Raw genomic sequence first — 26,618 nt, forward strand, 5'->3', positions numbered from 1 at the left:
TTACAGTTTTCCTGTGACAGTGCCGGAATCAAGATTCATGTGTTCGTTAGTCCGTGTGGATACTTCGGTTTTCCTCTTTTATCCCATTTTTTATGCATTCCCTTGTGTTTCTGCTTTGCGCACGAGAATGACCATAGTCTGTCCCCATCTTTCTCACACGCCATATTCCTTAAGTGCAGAACTACCTGAAAGATTCATAGTAAATTCCCTTGTGTCCCTTATCTATAATCACGTTTTGTCCATGCTCATGTATGAATGAATGTATACGTATAAATAAATAAATATGCAGTATACATATATATATTTATGTTTATACAGTATATATATATATATATATATATATATATATATATATATATATATATATATATATATATATATATATATATATATATATATATGTGTGTGTGTGTGTTTGTGTGTGTATGTGTATCTGTATACATATATATATATATATATATATATATATATATATATATATATATATATATATATATATATATATATATAGATAGATAGATAGATAGATAGATATCGTATGTATATTTGTGTGTTTTTATACATTTTCTTTAACTCTGTGCGCTCATACTTGTGTCTCTCCATCCGTGCTTAAAGCCGTCTGAGGTGTCTTAGTTGGAACCACCGACAGTTCGTTGCATTTGCGACCGAACCCTCACAAGTTCCGCTCACATCCATTCCTAGAGATTCGGTTAAAAGGAGCATAAGGGTCTAAATCCATTTTAAGGTATTTTTTACCTTTCAACCTCTAGAAAACGATATGTAAGGAAGCTATAGCCTTTGCACAAACATGTATGTATGTATGTCTGTATATACAGTATATATATATATATATATATATATATATATATATATATATATATATATATATATATATATATATATTCAACTTTATGCAGGTTTCCAATTAGAGAGAGATGCAATTTAACTGTAAAGGTAAATGACTGAAATGATGAATACAAGCTGGAATAGATAAGCGGACATTGAATGACTGTTATGTTTTATGACCAATATGAAATAGATGCTGATGTATGTTAATATAAAATCAGGTTTTCATGATCGCCCTTATATTATAGGCGTGTAATTTAGATAAGCAGTCAATGCTTCTCTATTTTCTTTGTAGTTTTAAGGATAAACTGGTAAGTCAGTTGAAGAGTTATTTCTGAAACTTCTTCGGTTTCAAAATGTATCCGCTTAAAGCAGTCGCATGCAAATGATGTCGAAATGATTTTAGATAGCCTGGCTTTGGTAGTGAAATGAATTACCATTTGCCAATAGGCATTAAAAACGAACGGGTAATTCCCTCGATGTCGGTAATTTATGCTGTCGAGACGACATTTCTTTTTATAGACAAATCATTCCGTCAGAATCGTTCTGTTCGTGTTGTGCCTCTGACGACGATTATTCATTTCGACCTTGTGAGTCAAGCAATTTATCAAGTGTTGATATGGCAGTTGGTTAAAAGATCTGAATAAGGAATACTACGAGGAATATGTAAGATAAAGAATAATGAATAAAAATTCTGCGTCAGAAATGCATTTTATACGGTGACTGATGAAGACTAGCATCGACAAGGAAAACTGGGGTTTTGTTGTTTTAACAACAAAATTTGAAAAAATGGTATTCAGAAGACATGAGGCTTATCAGTGTAATTAACATGACACAAAGATTCATGCATTGCATAAAATGCACTTTAAACCACGAGACCCATGAAACATCATGAAATCAGTGACTTGTTAATTAAGAACTTTTCCCACGATCATCGATTGTAATGCAAAGCTGATAGATTACGAGCAAAAATAACTGATACGAATTAAATCGATTATTAACTTCTCTAATCTTTGAAGAATAAGTAGAAAAGGAGCTGCTTATGCCTGCTCTAAAATAATAGAATTAATGAGCCTGTATTTAACACGAACAGTAATTAACTATAGAAATTGCGGGAAAACTGTACAATTATTTGATACTTTTTTTTACCGATTTCAAGAAAAAGATGGTTTCCCTCTGTTTTGTGTGCATTCCTTTCGTCATTTCAATTTGACTGCTGAAAATAACGTTGAATCCCAGTTACGAAAGAACAGTAGCCATTCCACGCTCTCTCTCTCTCTCTCTCTCTCTCTCTCTCTCTCTCTCTCTCTCTCTCTCTCTCTCTCTCTCTCTCTCTCTGTTTCAGTTATTTGTGCAGTTTCTTTAGATTGTTGATGACATCGAAACAATTAACGGCTTTCTAATGGCCTGTTATTAATTCTTAGGAATTTGCAATATCCATGTTAACTATTTCATCTGCGCTAGATTATGCACATACAGATAGCCAGACAATGACAGCTATTTTGTTGTCGTTTTATCATGAATGAAGCAAGTGTGAGAATATTTACAGGTCCCCGTTGACATAAGACACTTGAGACACCAGCACATATTCAAGGCCTACGTCCACTAGTGAGATCTCTTTTGTCTGGCGCAGCTGGGGAATAGCCTACTAGTAGAAACCTATTCAACTTACCGACACGAAGATCCATCATCAGACTTACGCTCTCTCTCTCTCTCTCTCTCTCTCTCTCATACACGCACAAAGACCCCCAAATGAAGGTAATTGGACGGGTGTCCCCTTATGTAGTGCGTCAGGCAGCCGGACGCCCAAACAGCCCAAGAAGAGAGAGAGAGAGAGAGAGAGAGAGAGAGAGAGAGAGAGAGAGAGAGAGAGGCTTGGAAAAAAAGGCGCGGCGACTTGAAGGTCTTCAGTGCAACAATGTCCCTTGTTCGGAACATATTTTTCTGCCTTAGCATTTGGTGTCATTCCCCCATGAAATATATTGATTTATTACTCGCGATGTTGAGTCTGGCGTTTACGAGTTCATGGACTTTCAAACATAATTACACACACACACACACACACACATATATATATATATATATATATATATATATATATATATTATATATATATATATATATATATATATATATATATATATATATATATATATATATATATATATATATACTACGATTACGATTGCTTATGGTTAATGATTGATTTATAATTTTTATCTTTTTATCGTATATTTTCAGTCCTTTTAACCTACATGAAAAAGACATATTTTTATATACACGTGTATCGTAAATCAAGCTGCAAGCATTTGTTTATCATTCTTGTTAATACGAATTTTACTGCTAAGTTTATATATATATATATATATATATATATATATATATATATATATATATATATATATATATATATATATATATATACACACACACACAGTATTGCAGCAACAGCCTCCACAACTCCAAGTAATAAACATCTTAGCAGCAGAATAAGCAGCAGAGACAGAGGCAGCAGTGCCAACATCACATCAGCAGCAGGAGCAGGAGAAGGAGCGGCACCAACCGACGGCTGAGTATACCATTGGAAATGATTTGGTCTTGGAGGAGCAGCAACGGCCTTAGGTGGAAAAGGGGCTACGGAACTTGGCCAGACCAGAACCTCCAGACCAGCAGACCTCCCTCGTGTCGTGTGTGCTGCGACGACGTTCAATCAAGGCGTCCGTGACGGGGTCGGGAGACGGGAGACGGGAGGGGGAGGGAGGCAGGGAGGTTTAGGGGCCAGTGCTGTTAGTGGTGGAAGGAGTGATCATTGGAAGGGAAAGAGCAAGAGCAGAGAGAGAGAGAGAGAGAGAGAGAGAGAGAGACGTCTTACGGTGAGAAGGAGCGGAAGGGGAGAAAGGGGTGGAGAGTGGATGGATGAGAGTAAGCAAAGGGATGATGAAACTTGTTCCATTGGGATGACCAGATAGGGAAGAAGGTTGTCTTGGTGTGTTGTAGTTGTTGCTCTAGTTATTAATCAGCGGTGTGGCAATTTCTTCAGTATGAATATACTTGAAGCGCAGTGGTATTTGTGCTTATTCAATTCAGTTCATGAAAATTATTTTTTTTTTAAATCGGAAAGGATAAGAATTTTGCTTCTTCAAATCGGAAAGGATATTTTACTGGGTAAAACTTTCAACTTATAGAAAAAGCGCTTAAGATTGTATGTCAACAACCGCGCCCCGTCTCTCTCTCCCCCTCTCTTTCTGATAGAAAAACACTCAAACTGTAACTCTCTCTCTCTCTCTCTCTCTCTCTCTCATACAAAGCCAGTAAACTACTGCTTTAAAGTTTTGCAGGACAGTGCAGTAGCATCACTGTAAAATAGTTGACCATAAACTTAGAACGATAGTTCACCGAACAAAGATATCTTTTGCTGTTATATAATTAACAATGAGTACTTCAGCTGATTGGAAGGCCGCAAAACGCAGTTTTTATATATATATGTGTGTGTATATACACACCAAATAAACATGTATGTATGTATGTATGTATGTATGTATGTATGTATGTATGAATGTATGTGCTAGTGCGTGTGTAATGAGATGAAAAAGAAATGGGTAATGAAATGAGACGCAGGGATTGGTAATGATAAACGAACAGGTAATGACAGCGGAGTAAAACAGATAATAAGAGAGAAGCGGCCGTGCAGTGAGAGAAGCGGAAGCAACATGCAAAGAGAAAATAGGATGACTCAAACACTGGAATAGGAGGAAGGAAGAAGGAACTGATAACAGAATAGAAAGAATGAATGGGCAGTGACAGAGGAGGAAGGAACATAAAACGAAAGGAATAAGGAATGGGTGTTGAGAGAAGAGAAAGGGGTGGGTAATGAGAAAGGAGGAAGAAATGGGTTGTCAAACTGCACAGGAATAGGCCATCAAAGTGGAGTGTGGAGAGGACAAAGGAGAGAAGGATCGCGTAGGATAATGAGAGAAGACGGGAGGGTAAAGAGGGACGGTCAGGATTTGTGTCAAAAATACAGGAAAGTCACAAACTTGTGGACTTGCTAATGTAAGGAACATATCGGGAGGGATTATAAATGTTCAGTGACGGTTAGAAAGTACCCACGAACGATGATATTCTCTCTCTCTCTCTCATGCCTTGCCGGAAACAAAAACGTTTCTGAGAAAATCACCCTCGACTCTCTTCCCAAAAGTTGGTAGCGAACGATCTTTGAAATATTTCAATATATTTCACTGGTGTTTTTTTTATTTCTCTTTTCTCGGAAAACAGTTTTTTTACCCTTTTTGCTACAAAGCTGAGACTCTTCGTCTTCTTCATTATTATTATTATTATTATTATTATTATTATTATTATTATTATTATTATTATTATTGCTACAAAGCTGGCCGCAATACTACACTTTTCTTATTTTCTGACCAATATTCAGTGAATTATCTATATCGTTTTTGTTACTTTTTTAATATATATTTATTCATCTGTAACTTACTCGTTGCTGTAATTTCTTTTTTTTTACATTTGGCTGTTTTGTTCTTCGAAAGTTTGCTCAGCTAGCTTTTTGTAACTCATGACTCTGTGTTTGCTCCCCTGTTTTCACGCGTATCGAAATTCTGGTCTGTTTGAAATATAATAATAATAATAATAATAATAATAATGATACAGCGTGAATTCACGTATTTGCTTATTACGGGTAAAGAAATGTACGTTTAACTTTCGCAGAATCTTGAACAAGGAAATGCGATGTAACATAATATTTTTATATATTTCAAGTACGTTGCAATTGCCGTTACTTATAGATAGAACAAGAACATATACACTAATAGTAATAATAATAATAATAGTGAAACATGTATTTAGCTAGAATGAACAGACGATATATTTATGATGTTTTTATTAGTTGCAGATTATTTTGTTGTTGTCAAGATACGCTTTCTCCGGAGTATAGCTAAACTGTAAGAGAAAATATAACATGAGCTCAGGTTTTTGATGGGTCGAGAAAGCCATAATGCTAGTTGACTTTTTTCCGACTCGCAATTACTGTTTTCCTGTATGTGCTAATTTGTATTTGCTTTTATCATGTGGGTCATATTATACCTCTCTTCTCTTGAAGCAAATGCCCCCTTTTTACCACCTTGCGTTAATAATAATAATAATTATAATAATAATATAGTTTTTATATGTAACAGGCAGTGCGCTGGCAAAAAAGCCTAAAATTTCACGAAGAGGAGTGTTGTATCGAAAAAAATGTCTTAACCAGAGAGTGATCTGACACCTTATGAATTCGACTGAGAAAATGCAGGTATAGGTGTTCATTTACTATATGTTTTGGCTTCTAAGCAAATCATTTGCAAGGAAAATCTGCCTTCCTTTTTTTTTAGATTTATTTCATCTCAGTTGATTTCAGTGATTTGTGGTATCCGGCCCTTCTTAATTTTACTGTAATGTATAACCTGTCTCTATCTAGGAGTAGATACTTTTAACTACATCGATGACGGGGAAAACTTGAAGAATATCGGCTATTCCGTCACACACTGAATCTACAAGAATGTTATTATTCCTGTGTTCATGCATGGTGAAAAAGTTGACGCATTTTTACATCTGACATTTTGAGAACGCTAGTTACTTATATATATAAGATTCTCACTTGTGTTTTTATACTATGAAAGATAACCACGACTTACTGGTGTCTTGAATACGGCTTTTGTGTAATGTTAATAAAGTATCTCGAGATAATGCTTTTGAGAGACGCACTTGTGTATTCACGTATCAGTACCACTGCTCTACAGTACTTGCTGGAATGCTGCCCTTCTGTGTGGATGGATGCCAGCAACTTCCCAAGACCCTCTTTCCAGACAGAATTATTCTAAGTGGTGGTTTTCATTATCGGAACGATGGCAGAAATGATTTCGACCATCGGAAGATTTTCTGATTTGGGTGATAGGAAACTTCCGCTACCGTTATTAGTGTTTGGACTTATTGAATGATCGCTTACTACCGTCTTTCACGGCGTCAGCATCCTTGTTCAACTGTAATGTCTGGGTGCTTTCACTGCCCAATTCTTAAAATTTTTTTTTCCCTCTTACTTAAAGGTGTTAAAACAGTTTGCATGGCATTAATGATACTCGTTAAGTTTAAGAGAAACTAAAGTACTACCTAAAGCGGCACGCTAGTATGGCGTACTTTATTTCAATCGTTGATAAATAATTTTTCATAAATATTTTCTGCATTTATTTTTCACTCATTTTCTTCCCTCCGTGTTTCCGCGGAGGATTCTTTCCTGTGCAGGAGTTTTTGCAAGTTAATAATTCAAAAGGCAACTTGTAGACGTTGTTAATAATAATAATAATAATAAACTGTGATTTGATGACTCCAACTCAGCAGGAGGAAGAAATTTAAAGGAAATTCTTCACCTTTCTACTCATCGATGAAGGTCATTTTATTTTCTGTTTAGAAATTATAGAATCATTTCTTAACCCCCTTGAGTTTCACTTGACAGTAGGGAGGTTCGAGATTATAAAATTGTTCAGAACGGGATGAGGGCACAAACACGTCCCTATTGCCAAGGGGAGGCCACACTCAGCATACTTCCCTTTAATGCCGTAAGCTCTGAACCCCGAGGAATTCGCTTGTGAAGTTTGTTACGTAACCATTGTAAAGAAAACTCCATTTGCGCTTCCGAAGTGAGACATGGAGGGGTTTAGTGATAGAGATTGAGAAAGATGTAGATTCCTTTGAGGGCTTCTTCGTCTTGTTGTCGGTAAACGGGCCTCGCTCGGCTATTGAAAAGGAAGACAGAAAAAGAGGAACGAAGCGTATATTCAACTGATATATATATATATATATATATATATATATATATATATATATATATATATATATTTATTTATATATATAATATTTATTTATATATATAATATATGTATATATATATATATATATATATATATATATATATATATATATATATATATATATATATATATATATATATATATATATATATATATATATATATTCTTTCTTTTTTACGCACATTAAAATCGAATGTAATACAAAAATGAAAAAAGAAAAAACACTCAGTCGTAAAGAGCGGTAAGTCCACTTGCACTGGCAGTGGACGTCTTATCGCCTATTGGTACAGCCAGCGAACGACCGCGAAGGGAAGAGAAACTACAGCGGAGGATTTTGGTGTGCGTCACTCGTCGCAAAGTCGAAATTTTATGGACAAGACTTCGTTGTTGGGTTATTTAGAAAGCTGCTTTGCCTTGGGTTCTTGTAGTCCTTTTTTTTCATAGTGGAAGAACTGCTGCGATGCCAAGTACTTGTTAGTCATATTTCAAGTTCATTTTCGCCATGCACACACGGTGCATTTAACAGATACCTGTCAGCCGTTGTGCTTCTACGTGTTGAAGCTAAACCGGGAGTCCGTTAGAAGAAGGCAGAGGTGGCAGATCATGTATCAATGACCCCCCGCCCCACAGCCGCCTCCCTTCGCCCTTAACCTCTCCTATTGTTTTTGAAATTTCCGTTTTGGAGACAGTTGACCGGCCGAACGGCAGCGTGACTTTTGCCCGGCGGCTACGTGGGACCTTTTATTATTTTGCATGAACACATGCCGGCGTTTCCATAGGCAAAAGAGTCACATTATCTCCGTATAGTTACTGTCTCTGTACAATTGTTCATTGCATATATGTGTGTGTGTTTGTGTGCGCATTCCCAGTTTATGTGTTTGTTACATGTCCGTCTTCCCTGTGAGTGACTTCATCAGAGATGGCAACACTGCCCGAGGGTCCCTGAGGACCATCTAAGCGAAGCCGACCGCCCCGTCGCACCGAAGCGAACCGCTCTCTCAGCATATTTCCCTTCGAAAACAGAGAGAGAGAGAGAGAGAGAGAGAGAGAGAGAGAAAACAATTTAGTCCGTAACAACGCATGAGGTTAGAGATGGTATATATTCGTGACTCTGGGTAGGGCGTTTACCAAAAAAAATAGTGTTTTTTACATAACGATAAAGAAAAAATTATTAAACACGTTTCTTATGAGATACAGTAACAATTCCCAAGTGAACTGGCTGCACTGATTGTAGGTCCAATTTTGTGCCTAGACGGAGACCCCAAATTTCTAGGATGAATCTCAGGCGTCCAGGAAATTGAGGAAGGGCGAGAGATGCGGTAGTGGAAGTGAAGGAAGAGGAGGAGGAGGAGGAGGAGGAGGAGGACGAGGAGAAGGAGGAAGGAGGAGATGAGGGAGGGCTAGGAGTGTGCGGAAGGGAGATACAAGAGAGGGAGGGGAGAGGACGCACTTGCTGTGTAAAAGAAAGATGATGTTCCTTAGGGAGGGAAGATGCTCTTGTGTAGGATGTGTGTCGGGGGTTGGGGTTGGGGGGTGGCTGATGTGGACCCAGTGTAGAAATGGGAAGAGAGGGAACAGTGCTGCAAAAAAGTATATATAATGGATGGTTCTGTTTCCTACGCTTATTACTCCGTTGATTGAGCATCGAGATGAAAGGATTATGGAAATTAATAAAAAAAAAAGTCTCTCTCTCTCTCTCTCTCTCTCTCTCTCTCTCTCTCTCTGTATATATATATATATATATATATATATATATATATATATATATATATATATATATATATATATATATATATATATATATAACTGTGCGTGAAGAGAGAGAGAGAGAGAGAGAGAGAGAGAGAGAGAGAGAGAGAGAGAGATAAATTTGTGTGGGAAACGAAAGCCAATTGTTGGGGGGGCAGAGGGGGGAAATCAAGAAGCTGGTATGAGAGAGAGAGAGAGAGAAAGAGAGAGAACATCAGTGTGTAATTATATGATCCAGCGAGAACCAAACATCCTGATGTTGCGCAAATAAAATCCCGTTATGATACAGAATCAGGGAGCAGTGCCAGAATAAGTGAACGGTGACGTGTTGCGGGAGATGTAATTTACAGCAGGAAAAGCAAATTAGAAAAAGATAAAGGTGGACGAAGCGAAACAGAATTGGTGGACAGAATAATGTTGTCCAGATCGAAGGAGAATTAGGAGATGGGATAAAGAGGCTAAAAAAGAATTACAGAATGACTGTCTTGGAAATAAAGGGAAGTGGGCAGAGGGTGAGAAATTTGCTGGGAAGTATTAAATTTAAGCAATAAATGGGCCTTACATTGGCTGCAAAGGCATCGTTATGCTTTTTTTCGAAGTTTTTGACTATCCGAGTCATTCTTCCTTTTATTGGAAATTTGTCTCTTAACAGGGGAAAAGAGCACTTCATATTCTCGACGAAAATGTTGTTATGGAAAAAGGCAGAGATTATTCTGAAGACCTCTTCATTAAAAACCAAAACAGCTGAGGAAAGGAAACGAAGTATATAAGATCATTTCACTAGCTTCTAAATTACTAGTAACAGAGAGCAGCTGAAAGACATAATAAAAGAAGACTTTAAAGTATGGCGCTTTAACATAGCATTAAAGACTTTCATAAACTGGAAAGTTTTAAGAGTTGGCGGGAACTTTTGAATGTCCTCGATTTTTGTCACTTTCTGGTTGTCATAACAGAGAAACACGCAAAAAAATGGGGTTACTTTGCTTCCTCAGCGGCAACGTTAACCATTTGGAGGACATGCCGATTCGGGGGACGTGATCCTGGAGACTGCTGCTTCTTGGGAACGATTTAAATCCATATCTTTATACTCAATAACCTCGCTCTGATACTTATTGGAAGTCACAGTTTTGCGACTTAACTATGGCTGCTTGTAGGAGAAATTGCAATGACTGCTTTCGCTACATGAAAGGAATAAATGAAAACCATTAGTCTGAGTTTTTTTATAATACCATTACTGCAGTTCAATTCTGGTTAATTTAAGGGCAATAAAATGTTCCTGGATACCGAATCTCTATTTCTCTCTCATTGCATAGCATGAAAAACTTGAACACCTATAAAGACACCGCAGATAACATTGTTTGAATATTCAGTGTTGTATATGGTCCGACGTCTGGTGTGTTCTCTCGTGCACACGCGAAGCTAATTGGGAAGGAGGGAGGCGAGGAGCGAGGAGCGAGGCTCGAGGACGCATTCTGCTGCAGCACCAGAAGCTCTGCCCGAGGGTTAACGTCAAAGCAAGGGAGGATTGGGTCACCATCTTGAGATACCGCGCTCGCACACAAAATTGCGTTCCAGATGCTGCACTCTGTACTCCTGAAAGTCATCTCATCTCTCTCGCTTTTACACATGATTCAAGTCCCCTTACTTGTCTAGTCTTTTACCTTTAAAAATTATATATGTTGATTCCAAAGCTCTCGATCAGTTATTTGAATGTCGCGCACACCAGCAGCACCTGTCACGGGTTTTGGGATTCCTGGCCAGTCCCCGTTGGCCCCTGCCCTTCGGAACTGCCAGCGAGGGAAACTTTAAACCTTATAGTCCCTACCCTTCTCTCCCCAGCCTCCCCTTACCATCACCCCACCCTCGAAAACTCTCTCTCTCTCTCTCTCTCTCTCTCTCTCTCTCTCTCTCTCTCTCTCTCTCATCATGAACTCAAGTAACAGCTTTGGTGTAATGGAGAACAAAAAAACAATAAAATCTATGAGACTGAAACTTTCGAGGCTCATTGTCGTAAAACTGACCGATTGTATGAAATACAAAATTGAAGAGGTTGACTTTTTTCTTATGATCACGAGAAGCCTTGGAAGGCAAACTGGGCGCGATTTATCAGTAGCCCAAACCATCATGAAATGGTGCGATGGAGCTTTTAACATATCGGTGTTGGCTATCGGTAGATAGCGAAGGGGGTAGAGTGATGGAGTGGGGTTTAGCGGTGTGGTGTCTTGATGGTGAGGGATGGTGGAGATTTGGTGGAGGGTGGGGGGGAGGAGGTTGTGGGAGAGGATGTTGTTGTGCCGTGTTGGATAGGAGAGAGAGAGGGGCCGACCGAGTAGTCGACGACTCGGCGATTCAGTCGCACACAACCTACCGTACCGAGTACTGGCAGCCAAGTTGGTGCTCCGTCTTCCCTCGCTCTGACTCGCCCCGTCGCTCCCTTATTATTAAGGGACAGACGAAAGCAGACAGTTCAGAGCAGGAAATCTCTCTTTATTTTATTCTTCTTCGCCAAAGGAAAAGACGTCAGTGTAGTGTGTGATGTTGGTGCTATTATGTGTTTTCTTCAATGTTAAGCTAAATCAAGTGCAGTGATGTTGCGAGGTTTTTCCAGTGTTGATTTGCTGAAGTTGGTTGAAGTATTGGTTAGCGGAAAGTTTTAAAATAATAGCCTAGTGTGGTTTCAGACATCGCAGGATATAGTTTGACCAGTGGGGAAACCAGTCAATTAGGATATTACTTGATTTCTGGATATTTAGAAGAGCTGCTCTTCGTGAAAGTTGAAGGCAACAAGTAGCAAAGATTTTCTGTTACGGGAAAACTTTGTTCCCGATGAATATTGAGGAGTTTTGACTCGACTGAAAGTTGTCCCTCGATTCTGGTGGAATGACTCCAGTCTCAGGTATGTGGGATTTTTTTTTTCTTATTTGAATAGTTTCAATTCATGTAATGCACGGAGTAGGCATAGGCTAGCTCAGGCTGCAAAGTGCTTTGCCTGTCCTAGACGACCTTATCAGCGGTTGTGAAGCATTTATAGTTGACAGTTGCATATGGTGTACGCTAATAATAATTTGTTTTATGGTTCCATGATATTGTAGGATTACAACTCTTCGGTAATAACCTATGAAAATTAAAGAGAAAAAAGTTCCAGAATCTCCTCTAAGCCAATTGTTCCTCTGGGCATCTTCCTGCAAATCCACGACGACGTGGGGAGTGGTGGTTTTGAGGTAGATAGGAATTGTGGTCCTGATGTGGGGAAGGGAACGGAGGCTGGGAGGGAGGGGTGGGGATGAAAGGAGGGTCAAGGGTCGCCTGTGAGATGGTGTGTCCGGTAGGCTCTATTAAATGACCCACTGGAGGGAGAAGGGAGCGGGAGGCAGACTGTGGACGGTCATTCGAAACTTTGTGCATCGGTTGGTTTACGGCGCTGTGACGTCATGCAAGTCTGATATTATGTTCCGATGTAATTTTCCCACCCTATACATTTTGCTTTTTATCGTTAATGGTTGCCATTGTTGTTGTTTTTTTCATTCATCGACTGCTTTCAACATTTTAATTAATTGAGACACTCATTTATATGACCACTTTTAGATAGGCTAATACATCATGTAACTGGTAGAAACGAGTTAAATTTTCCTTAGTACCACTGACCATCCACAAAATTAGCGCACAAAACAGATGCCAGTTACATCAGGGGTTATATTTTTCCTCAGAGTTGTTGGTTCTCATTGATTTGTACCTCATTACTGGCATTCCTCCCCAACCCTCTTTATACGAAACCACGCCCGCAATTACGTGTCCTAGTTGACGAAGCAGGCATTTTGTAGGGTCCTCGCAGATCCGTTAGGCCTATGTAAAGGCCGGCAAATTGAAAGGTTTGGGCTCCACCGTGTTTTTCTTTGTCCAGACGATGACTATGGGAAGCACCACATTTTTAGCATTTTCCTGCTGTGTTGTATTTGCAATCGGAGGGAGAGATTTCCTTTTAAGCCAATTTGAAAATTCTCGAAACTTTTTAGTGAGCGATTGCAAAGTTTTCTTAACGAGAGGATGATGTTACTTCATCCTGACTTATACATCAGATGACCCGTACCGTACTAATGCCAGATTGTGGAGAGTCACTCAGAATACTCTTTCTCAATATCAAAAACAATAATTAATTACTTTTAAGAAATGCCAAATTGGAGAGTTGGTTTTTACGGCGTCACAACTCTGGACCCTGGTGTTTATGGGCATGCGCTGTTATTCGTGTCCCGCTCCCCCCCCCCTCCTCCTCTTTCCCCCGGCACCATCTCTTCCCAGCCTTGGGGAAGAACAAGAGACATGAACAGCCAGTTTTCATTCCGACGCACGGCCTTGTATTTCGGGCGGTGGTTGAAATTTGCCATGTGAGTTCAAATGAATTTTGCTGTGGGCATAGTTAATTTGTGCCTTTTAAGGCTCTCCGAAGATCCAGATGGCTGCTAATATTGTTCATCGAGATCTGCCATTTTACAAATCTTAATTGTTGAAATGTTACCTTAAGGTACATTTGGCTTTTTGCTCGTTATTTCCAGCCACATATACGTAGCTGCAAAATTTTTTACCGGATACCTGAATATAACATTACACATTTTAATATGCTAGCATCAGTCTTTGTTTTTATTATAGTTCGTAACAAGGATCCGTATGCTCACGTTACATCCGTCTTCATTCCTTAGATGTACTGAATGTTTCCACTCATGAGGCTCGTATTAAATAGAATTTGCTCCGTCATTTTGCTACAGACCTGCGGGGACCCACCTTTCCAGTTTCGATTCCGTTGTTTATAGCTCAAATAGCGCCGTCAAAGACTCGTGATGTTAGAGAGGAGGAAGTTTGAAAGTGTAGGTCCGTTTCGGAAATGTAAGACATTATTCCAAATTCTCGTCAAAACAACCTGTTGCGCTTCGCCTCTCTCTCTCTCTCTCTCTCTCTCTCTCTCTCTCTCTCTCTCTCTCTCTCGTGGCAGTTTCTGTGGTATGTAGAAATTTTAGTTTGATGTATTTATTTCGGCTTCCGCTTTAAGTAAGTTATTCTTTACTGAAGGGTATTATCATGTGAGTGGATACAAATTCAGAATTGCGAAGCAACTCCTAAATGTGTGTGTGTGTCTGCCATTCAGTCTCCGGTTTCAGCTGATTTTATCATTGACCGAATCAGGCTAATAGGTATTAATTATTTCCACTTCTTCCTATATGTTAAACTAAACTTAATCTTGCAGAAAAAACAGTAATTTTGAATGTTCAAGACTTCTGGAGCTCCGATCGACCTTACGCCCATCAAACGAGCACTCTGGGCCGGGTTTGAGTTGGGCCAAATAGGGAACCTTGCTTGTAGACAAAGTCTAGAGAATATTCCCTAGACCTTTATACCTTGGTTTGTAGATTAGCTGCGCGAATGACAGCAACTCACCATATTTCTCCCGGTTAAAAGAAATCAGTAGTTACATCATTCCGGTGCTACACTGGTGTGTAGTAATAATTGATACGAAACCGAATAGGTTTTATCTCACTGTTATATTTTGGATTTGCTGCTACACCGAGAACAAAAGTAGTCTTAAGAGAATATAATTCACAGACAGATCCTTGAAATATTAGGCAGACAGGGTATTCGCCAACTTTTTAAGTGTAGGTGTATCAATCTAATCGAAGCTTATTCCAGCATCGAAGGACATTTTACATGCTATTTTTATATTAAATAATAAAATCATAGTAATTTTCGAGCATGGAAGTAATCCAGCAAGTGTTATCCAAACAAACGCAGCCAAGGTTGCCTAGGGTTTATAACCCAGTTAGGATAGGCGAACACTGAATTAATAAAATAATGTTTACATTCATAATGTCTCGGGTTAACAGAGATTTCCCCGTAACTTGAGTAGTAACTAGATTAGTACAGTCGGTGTTGTGTGGTAAGGTAGGCTGATAATGGCGTAGTCCATTTAACGAGGAACTCCTAAGGCATGTTTCCTGACAAATAATATTTGAGATAAAAAAAAAAATACATCAAAGATAGTCTCAACGTTTCGGAGATAGAATCGAGCAAGGCTCATACTAGACAGGTGTTATTTAACACCTCCTGAAGGCCGTATGAGCTCTTGAGATGTCATAACAGATTCAGACTTGGAAGGCAGATTGTGCAGTTTTACTCTTGATTTCTATATTCATTTTAAAAATATAATGTTACTTCGGGGAGTGGAGATAAATGGAAAGGGCCGTTTAAGCAGGACTTCCATGTTTTACAGAATTTTATTTACTATGTCACAATGTCTGAACAGAATTTTATTTACCATACTACAATGTCTGAACAGAATTTTATTTACGATGCCACAATGGCTGAACAGAATTTTATTTACCATGCCACAATGTCTGAAATAGTCAGAATTGTTAATCCTTCAGAAGTGTGTAAGAAGACCTTGGAGATCTGAGATATCGTTCATTATTAACCATTTATTCTTTTATTTCATTATGGGTATATCCTACTTATAGTTTTGTGATGAACTGTGTTATGTTTGCCGCATATCGGCTGTGGATTCTAAAGTAGCGAATTTTTAATAGTTAATAATTTTGTATCCTAATGTTCATTGTTTAACGTTTACAGTATTTTAGTTGAGTTTATTACACCATAGTTGGGTTCTGTGCAACATCTTTCCTTGGTAATATTTCTTTTAACTCATAAAATTAAAGACCCTCATTGGTCTCTTCTGTCTGCAAATGTAGAAAGTGTAGAAGTTTCAAGCATTTAGTGTAGATAGACGTGTATTTGATTAATTTAGGGTTTTTCAAAATATGGTCAAGTTCAAGTTTTACAAAGCGTGTCCGACTTGACTTTGACCTTGAGGGGCCACCTTGTGATTCCCAGTACGCGAAGGTAGATTCATGTATTTCACTTCGTTGTGAATGAGGAAGTTCATGCCACTATTAGTTGTATAAGATGATTGGCTTTATTGTAACGTAGTTTTTCATGCAAAGTAAATACTAGCATTATCATCAGTGTTGAAATTTATGCAAGAGGCGAGTATTAGGTTTTTTTTTTAATTTTAGGACGCAGTTCATTTTCCTAAAGGGTCTTATGGACCGAGATAATTCCGACACTGGATGTACCAGTTAGCCAATTCCAGTTCATTTATATTCTGGTGAATTAATGCGCTTATTATTTTCTTTTTATTTGCTTTTTAATGGGCTGATAGTCCTTTGGAAAATGTCGGCGAAAAGAGGATGCCACTAGGCATTTAAATGTTGTGTTAAATTGTGTGTAGCACTCAAGTAGGTCTGAGCTTGTTTCTCGTTTGTAGCGAAGTTGACTTGTGCCATTTATGAGAGCAATACCGATGTTATATTTATGTTAACTTATTTTGTCTGGGCTTCTGTGACAAAACAGATTGTAATGTGGCAAGCCTAATTAGCAACATTGAAAAATTACAGAGTAGGTGCCATTATCAGCCGGAACAAAAGTTTTCAGTTCCCATTAGAGTTTTACAGTACGGTAGTAATAAAATAAGTGGTCAGGTCCCAGTACATACCAATAAAATAAGCTGTCATGTTTCGAAACCATTAGTAACATAATTAGTTGGCAGGCTTGGCGCAAACTAATAAAATAAGATGTAAAGTTTCGATATATACCAACAGTAACAAATAAGTTGGCAGGCTCAGAACTGACTAATAATATTCTCTTTACGATATTGTTTCGGTGGGAGCAAGATCAGTGCAGTGTACAAGAATAAGAGTGTCATGTCTCAGAATCTTGAGAATTTTTGAAGTTTCTTAATACGTTGTTTAATGCTTGTCAGAAAATGTACGATTCATCCTACGGTAATAATTATGTAAGGTGATGGCCAGAAAGAATTACCTTTCGAATATGTAACGACCGATTATGTGAATGAGGTTACATAGATCTGCTGTTACGTATGGAATCTGGTTATGGTTTTGTCCTTTATCAAGTATCGTGTTTGGAGATACGTTACCGTTATTTTATTATCTTGGTTTACCCCAGATACTGTAAAACACTGAATGTTTGCTTCTGCTCCCATGGCAATCTTGCCATTTTTAATTTGGTCCGTAAGGACAGAGGTGAAAAGTTAGTAATATAGGTACAGTTGCAAGTCGAGTTGCAGTATTGGAACCCCGCGGTCAAGTTCAAGAATTTGGTTATTCTGAAGGGGTCGAAGGATTTCAGCGTCATAATGATCGGTCGGTATCTTTAATTGCAGTTTGAAGGAAATTCATTCGCCCTGGCAAGGTCGAATATTCAAATCATGTTGGGAGGTCCGGCCAAGGGGACCCCTCAACTAATAAATAAAGCGATATAAGCTGCAGCAACAAGTGGTTGGTTCTGTTTAAATGTAAATAAGGGTTACTTTGGCTAAGTTCAGTTATGTACGAAATTATTGAGTGGTTGATGTAGTCAGCTGACAGGAGTACTATGTTTCTATAGACGGAGTGGCGTTGTTATTATTATTATTAAGGTAGTTTTACTGTGACACCATCAAGTGAAACAACCATTTTTGTGTGTGTGTGTGTGTGTGTGTGTGTGTGTGTGTGTGTGTGTGTGTGTGTGTGCTCACCATGCTTAACCAACGGTACAGCTACAAGACGAAATACTTTTCTAGCGGAATATACGTACTTTCCTTCTCCCTGAACGATTGTCCCGAGGGCTGGACCAGTCTTAAAGCTAACAGAAAGAAAACTCTCTCTCTCTCTCTCTCTCTCTCTCTCTCTCTCTCTCTCTCTCTCTCTCTCTCTCTCAGACGTGATGGCGTAACGAGCTCTGCCTCCTTTGAGACCCTCGACCTGCCTAAGGCTCTACCCACACCCTAACCCGAGCGTCTATCCCCGTCCCCACACCCTTCCATCTGCTATCTAGGGATAGCGGCCACTACTATTTTTTCCTCTTTTTCTTCTAGTCTCTCCTTTCCGCTTTTCCCTTCCACGAGAGGTTTTCTTGGGATTCCTTTTAGCAGTGCCTTTTTATTTTTGTAAGCGCTCGTGTATGTATGTGTATTTATTTATTTATTTATTTATTTATTTATATGTATTTGCGTATATATATATATGTGTGTGCGTAACCTATATATACATACATACATATATATATATATATATATATATATATATATATATATATATATATATATATATATATATATATATATATATATATTTATGTATGTGTGTATATTGGTATGTTTTTGCAAAGATGTGAGGCTAGTGACCCAATCCTAACTGAAATAATTGCTGACAGTGCATGTTATATATATATATATATATATATATATATATATATATATATATATATATATATATATATATATATATATATATATATATATATATATATATATATATATATATATATATATATATACATACACACACACACACACACAGTGAGAGAGAGCTCAAGAAACGTAAGTTACATGAAGACAGATTTCAGGGAGGAGATGAACACTAAGCAGAACGAGCTAGATACTGTAGTGTGGATGGCGAGTTTGAGTGAACAAAGCACGTAACAGAGAATAATTGGGCAAGCAGGCTGATGATGCTGAAAAAGTCATGTATTCAGGGAGTGGCATTGGTGTTAAGGTAGCCCACAGGATTGTTAACGAAATATCGATGAGTAAAGAGAAATAAGTAGAAAACAAATACCTGTCGGAAGGAGGGATGACCATATTAACATCAGACGAGAAAGAAAGGCAGCACAGGGAGGAACATTTTTGTGAGTTCAAAAATAAGAAATATTAGGTAATACTATGATTGATATACCAGAAGCTGACGAAGACCTAAATAGTTTTATGGATTAATTCACTGTTTTTGAAGGGAAATCAGGAATAAAGAAATTAAAGATATGGAAAATAGGGCTATAATGGAATCATTTCAGAGATGATTTTAGATGAAACTTAAATGACACGTCTAATGCTAACTACACTAAACTATTTTGCAGAATATGTGATCATGAAATAAGGCTTGGTGACTGGGAATTTGAAGTTTAGCTAAGGTACCAAAGAAAGGTTTCCTAAGTGAATGCAGTACCATAACCACAGAGGTCTGGCACTTGAGTGGGTTGTAAAGAAAATATATAGTAAATTCCTTTCAATAAGCTGGAAAAAGAATAGTTAAAGGCCTAGAGGTAACCAGGCTGATTTGAGGAAAAGCAGAATACAATGTGCTGCAGTGATTGGCTCGTGCTGATTACGAGAGGGCATTTGACAGCGTCCACAGACCAGTTTTGTGGAAGGTTTTGCATCACTGTGGCAATCCCATTAATACGTAAAGCTTATTTAAATTATCCTTGAACGAAGCAGATGTAAATTTAATGCTTAGGTGGTCTTGTCAGGTGAGTATGTAGAAAACGGTGGGGTGCGGCAAGGAATTTTTTTTTTTTTTTTTCATTTCTCATAATTTTTATACGGAAACTAGTGGTCGGATATGGGCAAGGTTTAAATTGCAGTAACTAGGCCTATTGAACATTTACTTAGACTATGCATATAATGCCACAATATTTACAAAGATTCTTTGATAGAATGCACCATACCTACATCGAGAGAGAGGGAGAGAAGGGGGGGGGGAGGCTCAAAGTAAATCAAAGACAGACAGTAGTAATGAGGACAAAATATGCACAGATGGGTGAATTACGTTAGACTTAGAAAGAATTACTGAGGTCGTATCTTTCAAATGTTTAGGAACAATAATATTTAATGTTGGTTCTCGCGTAAATTGGAATTGTATGCGAAAGTAAGATTGTGCATATGTCTATTACGATCTGTATTGATTTACGGATATTAATCATGGCATGATAATGAAAATATAATGGATTTGAGAAGATAGGCTATCTATAGGAAGAATGTTAAAATCATGTGGGAAATTACAGAAGTTTAGGCCTATGTGTCCAGGAGATGATGAAAGGGATATGGAGGTGGCTATGACATGGCCTTTGCAAACCCTGGGAGTGTTGATAGTGTCAGGTTGTCGCGTGGGGACCAGCATAGTTGAAAGACCCAGAACTACTCGGATGAGTCCTATGAGAAGAAGGCTGGAGATTTGTGGAAGATAAAGCACTGATAAGACATGAGTGGCGGAATTTCTCTAGCCCTTTTACATTCAAGTTCGATGCTTCCTCGATGTAGCCAAAAATTAGGTAAAATTCAAAATTATCTTTTGTCTCAGCCCCATAGTGTTAAGGGAAACAATTGCCGATATTTATAAATTAAATATAAGTGGTGTTAGGTAATTAATGAACATGTTTGATTATATGTGTGTGTATGTGTGTACTCGAGTATAGGCCTACTGTTAAAAAGGACGATAATATGCCTTACTGCACATTGGCTGGGTTGAACATGTCGAAAAATCTGTGTAGCCTAATGTAGTTTGCATGGTGCCAAAAATATTTTATCCCTATTTTTTTCAAGTTTTTAGGAGAAAGTTTAATTTTTTTGTATTATTTCAGGCTTCAACTTGTAATTCTGACCTTTTATTTTTGTTATATTGCTTTAACGAACACAGGGCTATTAAGTATAGTCATTGTACTTTAAATTGATACCAAAGTAAGTATTCTGGAATGACAACTAAATTTCCAAAGAACGATAAAGAAATGTTTTGCTAGGCAAGTTCTCGATGACATTTTGTAAATATTTCCTCATGTGTTGATGTAAAGCATCAAACATAATAGCTCTCAGCTGTAGGCTATATCAGTGAAAGAAGGGCATTGTACTGTACTTTTGAATGGTACTGAAAGTTTTATTTCTAATGTCTGATTTGTGGCGTGTTTTATGGTTACTTGTAACTTATTTATTTTCACATTCTATTTTCATTTTAGACAAATTTGATCCTATTGTAACGAAGTGCAACTGTTAGACCTTACGATGATACCAGAGTCAGTGTCTAGCATGAAAACTGGTAACTGTACATTGATCATTCAAAGAGAAATACTACTAAACTCAAACGCTGTCAATGAAAGATACGTTCAGCTTGGTTGCTGTTATATATATATATATATATATATATATATATATATATATATATATATATATATATATATATATATATATATATATATATATATATATATCTAAAGCCCCGAATATCGTTTAATTATCGAATTCTCTATACCTTTACACACAAAAGGAGTCATAATTGATAGCTGCTTTGTCCCCGGCCAGGCTTTGAACCTGGCCTTTGGTTAAGAAGCAACGATGAGCACTCATTTAGCCTGTGTGACATTTCTCTGACCCATTTCTTTGGAATCCTTTCTCAGTCATGTAGGCTATACCCAATAAGGCTACCCTGTCAATTCGTGTACCTTATAATAACGGGTCAATGTTAATGACCCACTGGTATCGTGGTGGCAATAAGCAGTATTCCATGAAGGTTTTAGCGTGGGAAACAAGAATGGCGTGGCCCAGGTCAGAAAAACGCTCAAGAGTAGGTTGTTGCCTCCTGGGGAAGGGGCGGCATTTCCAATCGTTGTTCTGATACGTTGCTGTATGGAATTGACGAGTAATATTCTTGAGGGACACATCGACACTGCATGCTGTTATTCTTTTGGTGAAGGGAAGTGAAACATCAGCGTGGAATTGGATGCATTGGGGAGGGTCTCATCTGAAGGCTTAGATCAACAGTGATGGAGACCTTCACAGACTTTGATTACCCTCCGACTTACAGTTGTGGTATAGGCTAGTTTCATTTTCTTAAGATGGATGTTTCAGTTTTCTTTTGTATTTACTGAAAAGCAGTGAGGACTTGGAAAGCTGAATTGTTTGGCCTGAGTGTCTGGGATGAGAGAGAAACTGTAATATAGACTATTTATCTAATATATTTATTTAAGTCGATGTGGTTTGTGCTCGTCTCGCCAACATATTATATTTGCCTACCCTTCTGCATGGTATACTTTGTTTTTGACCAAACTCTTGGGTCCTGGTGTTTGATGTGATGAGTAAAATTTTTAATAGTGGGGTTAAAATAAGACCCTTTCCTAATGTAATTCTTGATATATTGCTAAAAATACACTGAAAATCATTAAGCTTGACGAGAAGTTTTGGGATGTCATGGGCGATACATCAAGAATTACACTCAAGACAAGGGACTTATTTTTGCCTCATTTTTAAAGAAGGTGACTGTTCTTCATATTCTTCATTTTTAATCATTTCAGCAAAATCGTGTTATGGGAATTTCGCTTTTTAAAAAAACATTACCTTTTTTCCGGGACATAGCCTGTGCCATAAACTTCATTCACTTAATTTATCGCTTTATTGGGCTGACAGACCTTGAGCGAGATTCCGATAGGCCTTAAATACTTTATTAGATAGTAACTTGTAATGACACGGATCGTATTTTCATCCAAAACATACGTGCATCCCGTTATTGTCATTTCTGTTAGCTTTTGTTCCGCCAATTATTCCTTATCTTGCTACCTAACCATTAGGCATGCCAGGCCACCACTCGTGAGGATAGTTATTAGCCACATGCTAGTCCATATGGGCCTTTTATAGAGCAACTCATTCTAAGCCGATGTATTTAGTCACCACCTGTTTTTGACCATTGCTTTTGTCCCTTTTCACCTTTCCATCCTTCCTATTCTCTGTCACAAAATAACTACCATGTACGCTTGCTCCCCCCCTACATTCCATGTATTGTGACTTAAGCTTTTCAATTCAACTCCGCAGGTTCATTTCGCTGTCGATTGGCCAGCTCGCGACATTGTGAAAGTTGAGCTTTTGTTGCAGCAAATTTTCCCCAGTCTTGTAGGCTGTTTTTTAATGGATAAATTTATTTATCAGCGCTTTCAGGATCATGTGACTTCCCTTCCAATGATTGATTTGGAAGTTTATTGAACCCAAGTGTCTAGCCGATGGTAAAGACTCTCTCTCTCTCTCTCTCTCTCTCTCTCTCTCTCTCTCTCTCTCTCTCTCTCTCTCTCTCTCTCTCTCTCTCTCTCTCTCTCTACACTAAAATTCAGGAGTGAAAATGTTTTTCATGTTAAAGCAGGAAAGTGTAACGTATATTTGTCTTGCAAATATTTATTACGCTGGTCTTCTACTGGGACTTTAGTAACTTTTTTTTTTCATGAGGGTAGGCCTCTGTCTTTTCAGCGTAGCTTCACCATAGCATGTTTCCATAGCATAGACTTACCCAAGGGGACCTCTTTGGTGAACTGTTATAGTGATAGGCCTATCGGTATTCACGCTGCGTGAAAAATGGAGGCTTCAGATACACTGGTTTGCTTTTTAGCGGCTGTCCCCGGCTTTTTTTTTTTTTTCCTGTAATCAACCGTCGGCATGCTAACGGGTGTGTTCGAAATGCTGAACATCACTCAGGCCTGTGCTGTAGTATTGTACCCCATTTTAGGCGATTTAAACCAGGACCATTTCATTTCTTATTGTTTCTTAAATAGCTGAAGACCACCAACGGTAAATCATCGATGGCATTATTCGATTTTTTTTCTTAGTTTTTGAAAGAAGAGCGGACTGTTACATATCAGCGTTCGAAAAATGGTAAGTCGAAACGAACAATTAGACGACACTTGATCACAGTCCATAGCCTTATTTCCCAAGAAGTATACCATGGGCCTTGGGTTTCATTTACTTAGAATAAGTGTAAGTCCAAGTATAACTGGCCTCCCATCCAAAGGAAAAAAAAAAAAAGTCTTCAAAATTTTGTGTATGTCAGTGACTCTTAAGATTATTTCTTAATTGTGCAAAATAAAACTCGGTTTCCCTAGAGGTATTGCCAAAAGTGTGTGTGTGTGTGTGCGTGTGTGTGTGTGGGCGCGCTCGCTGTGGATTCATAGGTCATGCAATGGCGCATACGTCGTCGAAATCGAGCCCTTCTCGGTTTGTGGCTCCGAAGTGAGGATACACCTAACCCCCCAGTGGCACCGAACAAAGGCATTGCTGACATCCATTTATAACTGCCTCCGCCATTCATTTGTTTTTAACTATTTGTCCAAGACATAGTCAGTCATTACTCCTAAACTGAAGTTCAGTCACCGAATGAATATAGATATATAAATTGCATTTCTCTTCATTGGTGGTAACAAACCTAGTTATAATTTTCGTATTTTTATTTTTTTAAGTTTCCTACGTTTGACATATTGTATAGACAGGTTTACTCTATTTAATCAAAATTGTCTGTTATATATGATGACGAAATGTTGAAGAGCAGGTAGTCAGTTTTGTAGCGGGTGATTGGCACAGTGAATGAAAGATGCCTCTGCTGATCTAAACTTTAGAGATTAGTATACTTTCCACTTTGCAGGACGGTGAGTATCGTAGTATTGAGTCATTTGACAGCTTTGGATGTTGCTCAAGAAGCAACAAATTCTACTCAATGGCTTTATGTTTTACTGTGTTTAACGTTAGTTGAAGAAATGAATGACTCGTTGAGAGTGCAATGAATACAACACGAAAAAACGTTCTACAACAAAATAAACCCCAAAATCATCCTAAGAGGAGTGGATGTTAGTAATATTACTATCTTAAAATCTTGATCTTCATATTACACGCATTAGAAGCCAACTCCCCTTAAGGCAGCTGGGAGAACACTCACCAAATGTTGACTAATTATTAGATAATATGTGAAACACATACAGTAGCGCTCAGTTATAGAATGCAATTACAGCATTTTTTGTTACGTTGAAATTTGGTTTGCGAATGCCATTAAGTTTTACGGAATATAAATAAATGTTACTTACCGCACCACTAATTATTGCATGTGTAAGGCATAGGCCTACATACAAGAAATTTGATGATAATGTTATCCTTATCGATATTACTGTATATTACTGCTGTTGTTTGAAGATTCATACATTTCCCGATATTTAATGTTAGCTGTAGTTTAGTAGTAAAACGCAGACCAAGAATGTTAATATTGTTGTCGTTCGTCAAGTATTTTGGTGATGTCGTCGGATTGTGCAATATATATGTTTCCTCACATCGTTGGAGTCTAAATGGGGTGGCTGAAATATAAGGCAGTATTTTGATGAGCTTTCAGTAAATTTTTCTCAGTTTGCAAACTGTGTTTCCTTAACATGAAGTTATAATTCTTCCATGTGAAAGTGTGTATACGAGTATAGCCTATATATATATATATATATATATATATATATATATATATATATATATATATATATATATATATATATATAATTATATCAGGGCAAAAATAACGTCCCGTACAAACAAGTATAATCCTTTGGGATGATACTGAATAAAAATTTTACTCAAATTTACGCATATATATATATATATATATATATATATATATATATATATATATATATATATATATATATATATATATATATATATATAATGTACGTGTATTTGAGTAAAATTATTATTCCAGTATCATCCCAAAGGATGATACTTGTTTATAGGGGCCGTTATTTTTACTCCGGATGTTTAGGCTTCGATCTGCGGACCTATCAGTAAGACTGCTCCTGAATTTTCACGATGGCACAAGTTGGCAAAGTTTGTGCTGGATTAAACAGAATTTGGATTTTCCAGAAAAATGGAGATGCAGCTAATACTTGGAAATATAAGATACCTCTGACGTATACTGCAGCCCATCAGTAAGATGCCGTTCTGTGAAGGGGCAAGTTATCCGATAGAAAAAACAACAAACCTTCGTTTATGATGTAGATCAAATTTTGGTGTGGAGATCACAAATCCAAAGTGGCGGTGCTTCCTTGCCTAAGCCAGCATAATTCTCAAAACTGGTATTCCGCCAGGGAATTTTTACTCATCGTCTTAAGTGCGCGTACTTGAGTTAATGCATGATATTCGTCATGCAAAGGGCCAGTATCTACACCTGTTAAGATAGGTACCGCGGTGTCATGCTGTCACTGTGTTTTCATTTTATATCTTATTTCTCAACTGCTCTGAATAGTGCTTAGCAATTCAATGATATTTTTGGCTACTTCCATTTAAATTTCTGCCCACCCCCTCATCCCGTCCCCCCCCCCACTTGTGTGCTGGTAATTTTTAGGAACATTAAATACAACCTACTGGCAAGTCGGTTTGTGAGAGCGTCAGAGTTCTTAAATTTTCTGTTTTTCAAAGCTTCGTTCTCTTGTAAAGCAAACCGAGTCATTTATATTATTTTTACCTTTTTTTCAGGTGAGGAAAAGTTCCAGGTGGCATCAGTCGTTTTGGTGAGTCATTCA

At 37.8% G+C, this 26,618-nt stretch overlaps 1 protein-coding gene across 16 annotated transcripts in view; it reads left to right on the forward strand.

Moving 5' to 3' along the window:
• The window catches only part of LOC136840608 (uncharacterized), a 776,063-nt gene that overhangs the window by 703,390 nt on the left and 46,055 nt on the right, over positions 1–26,618 (forward strand). For 6 of the 16 annotated variants that reach the window (XM_067107294.1, XM_067107307.1, XM_067107303.1 and 3 more), the window contains exon 1: positions 11,701–12,345. The exons of 3 other annotated variants lie outside the window; for them this stretch is intronic. The gene's annotated coding sequence lies outside the window, so the exon portion shown is untranslated. Of the gene's footprint in view, positions 1–11,700; positions 12,346–26,571; positions 26,607–26,618 lie in introns of those variants that run through there. 7 more of the 16 variants (XM_067107295.1, XM_067107308.1, XM_067107299.1 and 4 more) reach the window with 2 other exon arrangements.

This window comes from Macrobrachium rosenbergii, chromosome 8 (genome assembly GCF_040412425.1).
Source record: "Macrobrachium rosenbergii isolate ZJJX-2024 chromosome 8, ASM4041242v1, whole genome shotgun sequence".
Lineage (NCBI taxonomy): Eukaryota > Metazoa > Arthropoda > Malacostraca > Decapoda > Palaemonidae > Macrobrachium > Macrobrachium rosenbergii.